This window comes from Octodon degus, unplaced genomic scaffold (genome assembly GCF_000260255.1).
Source record: "Octodon degus isolate 3935 unplaced genomic scaffold, OctDeg1.0 scaffold00152, whole genome shotgun sequence".
Taxonomy (NCBI): domain Eukaryota; kingdom Metazoa; phylum Chordata; class Mammalia; order Rodentia; family Octodontidae; genus Octodon; species Octodon degus.
The window spans coordinates 4,851,764-4,858,501 of NW_004524728.1; the positions used below are offsets into that span (position 1 = coordinate 4,851,764).

At 38.0% G+C, this 6,738-nt stretch overlaps 1 protein-coding gene across 1 annotated transcript in view; it reads left to right on the top strand.

Moving 5' to 3' along the window:
• Nkain3 (sodium/potassium transporting ATPase interacting 3) overlaps positions 1-6,738 on the top strand; it is a 713,236-nt gene that overhangs the window by 592,117 nt on the left and 114,381 nt on the right. The window lies entirely within an intron of this gene.

A 6,738-nucleotide genomic window follows, 5' to 3' on the forward strand; every position in this document is an offset into this window, starting at 1 on the left:
AGCTATTCCCCCTATCTTTCCAGAAGAAGTGAAAACACCGTATAACTGCAATTTATATGCACCTGTATTATAGCCACACAACTTGTCATACTACAGTCTGTTACCATTTCTCAGCACAGTTCTTTGCTGGCTAGATGGCTTACATGGAATCCACTACATATTTTAATCTTCATTGAGTCAAGTTTACCCATTTTCTTTATATGGATGATATCTGATGTCAAGTTTTAAAAAAAATGTTGGCTTAGCCGTCAACTCCAAAAATATTTTCCCTGTGCTGTTTTGTTTCCTCTATTAGTTACATAGTTTTATGATTTACATTTAAGTTCATGATATATGTTGATTTTTTACTATGGCCTGAGATGTAAATTAACTCTTGTTTTTGCCTATGGATGGCCATCATTTAGAGCACTATCTTTTTTCAATGAATTGTTTTTGTGCCTTTGTCAAACCTCAAGTATGTTTGTGTGAATCAACTTCTGGATTCTCTATTCTGTTCCAAAGATATATGAATATATGAATCAATCTTTTGGGGGGGAGGGGGTACTGGGGATTAAACTCAGGACCTCATGCTTGCCAGGCAGGTGATCATGTTGCTGAGCTGTCTCTCCGGCCCTATATATCAGTTTCCCATCAATAGCACACTTTCTTAAGAATTCTGGTACTTATTAGACCATAATATTTAATAAATTTCTCTCACTTTTTGTAGGATTATTTTACCTTTACTATAGCATTTGCCTTTCCACATAAGTTTCAGAATGCATTCATAATTCATTATTAGTATGTACTATTATGAGTAATTTTATTTATATTATTATGTGATATGCTTGGTTCTAGAAAGCTTAATATTTTATTCCTTAATTTTATGTATAAATTTATGTCATCTGCAAGTGGGGAAAGTTTTATTCATCCCTTACAATCTGATTCTACTAAAGTCTAAATTTGGAGCTGTCAAGATAGCTCAGTGAACCAAGCACCTACTTAGGCAAGCACAGGGACCAGCATTCAATTCCTGGTACCATATACCAGGCCGGCCTTGCCCCAGGCACGCTGAGCCAGCCACTGAGACTAGGCATGGTGATGCATGCCTGTAATCCCAGTCCTGGGGAGGCTGAAAACAGGAGGGCCACTATGAGTCCAATCTGCATAGTGAGACCCTGTACCAAGTACAAAAATAAATAAATAAAGTCTAAATGTATTCAATATATTCATTCTCTTCCTGAATGGCAAGGCCATACCATACTATAAGTTGATCTTACTACTGCATTGCATGTTTTAAATCTGCACACATTCATACATACACACACACACAAACGCGTGTACACACAAATTTTGACCTCCTTGTCAATGGAATCAATAATAATTTAACACATTCTATACTACAAACATGTATAAATAAATATATGAAAACATGTAATATGCAGTCCATATTTGAATTGCATTTATAGAATGAGACATTTATAGAACAATAAAAGAATTTTAAAACAGATTGGATGACTTCTAGAACATCTTTGTTGGTAATGATTAATGGTTCAGACAAAAAGGCATGATGCTAATAATGGTACTTAAATACTTATTTTGTTAGGTACAGAAATGATACAATTTTTCTGTCTAAAAAAGTCAGAACTATAAACTGAAATATCACAAACAAAATGACACAATGCTATAAATGTACATGAAGCTACTTCTACAACCCATTAATGTCCCATTATTAAGCTGTGGGATAGAGATGGCATGTGATTGACAAGAAGTCACTAGATGTTGAAGTTGGCTAAATGGTGAACAGGGAATATATTAACACTCTTACGCCTATGTGAATTCTATGTTTAGAATTTCCATAATAAAAAGTAAAATATCTTCCTCAGTCATCAACACTTTACATAACAGCTACAGATTATTTAGCACCTAATCTTTATTTTAATTTATTCTGAGTGCAGACAGCATTGATTAATTTTTCAGTCACAGCAGTAATATTTTCTTCTTCTGGGTCACAGTCTTCTGTATTCCAATTAGGTACCAGCCATGGCATCAAGAAGAAAAAGAATTACAGCTTTTTGTATTTCCTTCATAGATTGGATAAAGTTGATTTTTTTCAGAGAAATTACTGAGATAAAGATCATTCTGCCTTCATTACTATTAGACTTCTGGCTGATTTTTATCAGCTCTGAAATTGTAAGCCTGCACTTCTGACTCTGAGAAGAAAGAGCTAGCTTTCTGCCCAAAAGATATCACAGACATTTTCTAAAACTTCAAATAGTCTCTCTAAATTTACATATTTTATTTTTTTAAATATTAAAATCTTCAAGTGGAGCTGCTATATGAAAGAAAGAGGAAAGTCTTCAGATATGGGAAGTGACATTGACTTGAGAGGAAAATAGTTTGTGTTAGAGATGCTTTGAAATACTGGATGTAGCCCAAGTCAACTGTGGTGTGGGGTGTATAAGATATGAAACTGCAAAAAGTAACCACATGATTGAAAGTATTCTCTAACAAAAGAGAATCATTAGCAGAACAGAGCCATGCCAGTGGCAAAAGTAGGATGATGGAGCTGCATTTGTTTTGCACGTGGTGCAGGTAGTGGTGTGGAGGGTACAACAGAGAGGAAGACTGGGCATTGGGTCTGGCAGAGAGAAAGATTATCACACTTTCCAGACAGAAGAGAGTGAGAGCTTGAACTGTACCAAAACATCATGAATGGACAGAAGGATATTTAAGGATTATAGTTAAGTAAGATCTGGAAGCTCAATTGTGGTGGGAAGGAAGAGGAACAATTTATAGTCCTGTGTCAGCATCCTAAGGACAAAAATATGTTCTCAGAAACCTGTGGTGGGGCAATTTTGCATTTCCACACACAGGTGGTAAAGCCCTCTGCAAGCCAAGCTACATGGTGCAGCCCACTGCTCCTGTGTTCTGCTAATCTGTGCAGCATGATGCGGCAGTGAATCTGCAGGCAGCTGTAACACAGCGGTAAGCATTGTGTGTCTAAACACAGGAAAGGCATGGGGAAAATATTATGCCACACAGATTCTTCAACTCAATTATGATGTTGTAGGACCATCATAATGAATGCAATCCGGTTTACCAAAATATTCTTATGTGACACATGAGTTGATACTAGCTTCATTAACATCATGTGCCAATACATAACTTTCAGAAAGTTTCAGAGGCTGGACCTGAGTATAACACTAGTCAAGTTCAGGGAGAAAAGCTGCAAGACAATGGGGCAGAGTTTAGGACCATCATTTAGGACCGGAAGTTAGTTGACCTTTGTTGAAATAAAAGCTACTGCCCAGGGAAAATGGACAAAGCAAAAAGACAGAAGCGAAATAACCAATGAGCCCACAAGTTAATGTGTGAACACAAAAATTCCTGGTGAAAAAGCAAAAGGTAGAGATAAAACATTCCAGAAAAAATGTTATCTGATAATTTCACAAAAGCTGCATGAAGTGGGTGAGAATTTAGAAATCTTTAATTATAGTACAATGCCATATTAGAGAGCCCGTCTATGGAAAGTGAGCCAACATAAACGCGCGTTGCATCATTAGCTAAATAATTTGAAGTAATCTGAGTTTACAAAGCCTTCATTTTTGTTTAATTATCTTTACGGTATTTGTTTACTAGTAGCTTATATTCTTCTGAGCCTATCATGGGCATAATTATAAGCAGGAGTATTTTAATTAATGTTGATTGCATTTTAACTAACACACTGAGGAAGTTTGAGGCTTGAATTATCTTTGTAAGAATGAGTTACAGAGATGAAACTAGGAGATTCTTCAAAATTAAACTGTGAAGAAATGAGCCAAGTATCCTCCAATAGAATGTTTTTCCCTTCTTTATTGATAATAAAGGAAATGGTAAAGTAAGAAATTTCATATTTGCTACTTATTGAAAAAGGAAACTCCTAGAAGCTGTGCTTCCTAACACAGTGCTCCAATAGCTTTTCCATTGAAATGACATTATGTAGTGACTGACAACTACAGTTACAGATTAGGTCTGGAGGGGGGGAATAGTTTTCTCTAGGAGGTCGCTGTGAAAATCCACTTTCTCATTACTGGCTTATGACCCTATGTGAAGTTTAAATTGGGTTGAGCAAGGTGGCCAAATCCTTCTGTTATCAAAATGAAGCATATTGTCAAAGGGAAAAGGAACCAACTGATCTACAGTGGCTGTTCTATTGCTGATTTTATCTTCTTGATGGGAGGGCATAATTTATTTCCTCTCCCTGGGATGGAAGAGAATATTCAAAGGATTCTGAGGAAAGGAATCAGAAGGAAAATTCTACTAATAAAAGAATAAAAATATAAAGCATGTAAAAGATTTAGCTATTAAAAGTGACTTGGGGGAACGTCCCCTTTTGTCCCTCTCCTGGACAGGAGCTTTCTTTCTCTCAATAAATATATTCTGCTCATAACCTCCATTTGTTCCTAAAATTCATTCTTCGGTTTTAGAGAACACAAACTCATGCAGGTCAGGTCGGGAGATTGTTTTTCTCTATGTCATTTGGAGGTTCCCTGTATGGTTTGGAGGTAACCCACCCGAGACCAGTTTTTCTCCCTGTATCATTTTGGAGTTTCCCACCGAGATCATTGGACGGAGGTATGAATTTGCTTTTCTTTCATAAATTCTGAATTGGGACTTGCTTAGGTAACAAATTTATGCTTCAAATGTTAATATGTCTTTGCCCATTGCTCATAATTGCTCATGCTTTGCCTCATACAGTTTTGCTTCACATACTACTGGTAAAATTGCTTATAATTGCTTCTGTTTTGTCTCATATTGTTGGTAAAATGTTGGCTAAAATGTTGTTGGTAAATCTTAAGTTAAAATGTGGAAATGTTATGAGTTCATGATATTTCATTGATGGGACATTTTATGACTTGTGTATTTGTATATGTTGTGTTTGAACCGTTGCTCAATGTACTGGTATTCCTTGCTTGACTTTAGAAAATGACGCTAGGGAGAGTATTGTTAGTAAGCCACCTAATGGATTTTATATAAATCTCTGTAAAAAGGGACTTTTAGCCAGCTCAGACTCAAGGAAATCTACATGCCTGTATATGGAACACGGGGACTCCTTTTGCCAGTTAAATGACATTAGGTCGGCAACCGTTCTTAAAGACTTGGAGAACAGGTTTCACTGGGATGGACTGGTTCTGATACCCCTCTACATGCTAGAGGGAATGTCAGGCCTGATCTGTTTCAGTTTCCTTGCTTTGACTTTACCCCTAAATTTCCCACCTCTTTGCACTTTCCTTTTTAGAGGCATGTAATATTAGGAAAACTTTATAAATTGTTCCAACTAAGTGAAGCCCTTAGAAAATGAGCATTTGTTAATGCTGAAGACAAAAAAGTCATTTTAGAAAAAGGACACATACCCCGTCTCTGGGTCAGATGAGACAAAGAGGACTATGCCCATCCAGGAGGACACATATAAAAGCCATGTCCCGGCTTAGTGTTCTGGGCAGGTCTCCTTCGGGAGGCTAAACCTGAGACACAGTGGAGAGAACCAACTTCTCGGTGACACCAGAAGGAGCCATCTCCAAAAGCAGCACACTTATGGGACCAAAACACATTTAGTGTGAGGGAGGATTCAATCTTTTCTCCTAGGTCTGGTTATCATTTAGGCACATAAGAGATAAGCTGTGGACTTTAAAGCCTTTAGTGTAAAGTACTAGGTAATCTCGTTCAGGCTTTTAACTATCCCTTATAGAACTCGGACAAACAGTGGTTACTCTGCCAGCTAGTAAATGCACTTAGAGCACCTGCCACTCTTTGAAGCAGAGGACAGGTTTCCCCAGCTGTTCTTTGGTGAATCCCCATTGAAGCCTTTGGCAGATGGAATGTTGACCAGAGAAACTGCTGGATTCCTTTCTGGAAACATCTCTGGTTTTGTGGACCAAAAGAAACCAAGAATGCCTGAGGGGAAAAGGCGCGAAACCCGAAGGTCCCTTGGTGGAAACTGGCCCCTGGCCACTGAAAGATCTCCACTTACCTATTGTACTTTTTTTCTCTCTGCTAGTAAAGTAGAAATTTTACCTGAGCTTTTCAATAGAACAAGTTAACGAGTCACTCTTTGAGAAATAAGGCTGAGACAGCTTGCAATAGTGGTTTTCAGGGGAAGCTTACATCTGTGCCTTATACGTTAACTAAGAGTAAGAGATTTTTGTCAGCTTTAAAGTTTTTACCGACATGCAAAATGTGACTATTAGATGATAAATATAAGTCTCACCTGTGAACTTCAAGGTTAAATCTTGTTTAGTTGCCAGAAATGTTTACCTAGTTGATCTGATGGAAATCAAGTGTCTGGAGACTGGTTCAGTGCACGGGGCCAAATCTCTCCAGTCAATGGTTCTACCTATAGAAGTGATCTTTGTAGCCTCAGAAGTGCTCACTTCTAACTGACCTTTTATGCCACAGTTAAGGCTGCCTTCTGTAGACATTCAGGTCACCAGACCAATTGTAACTTAAGAGTAAATAAAGGGTTTGTGAGATATGTCAGGAGATAGGAATCATGCACCAGTTCCAGGGTGGATAGGCTGGTGGGATCTTGTCTCCCTTCTCTCCAACAGGAGCATCCACCTGCTCTGGAGAGGGCTACTCAGGGACGCCTGGGTGGAGGAATCAATTAGAAAAAGGTGGGACACCCAGAAAGGTAATTTCTATTGAATTCCAGGTTATCTCACAGTCAAAGTCTCTTACTCCTTTAGAGTGTGCTTCATCAGGCACCGGAGACGTTTGATC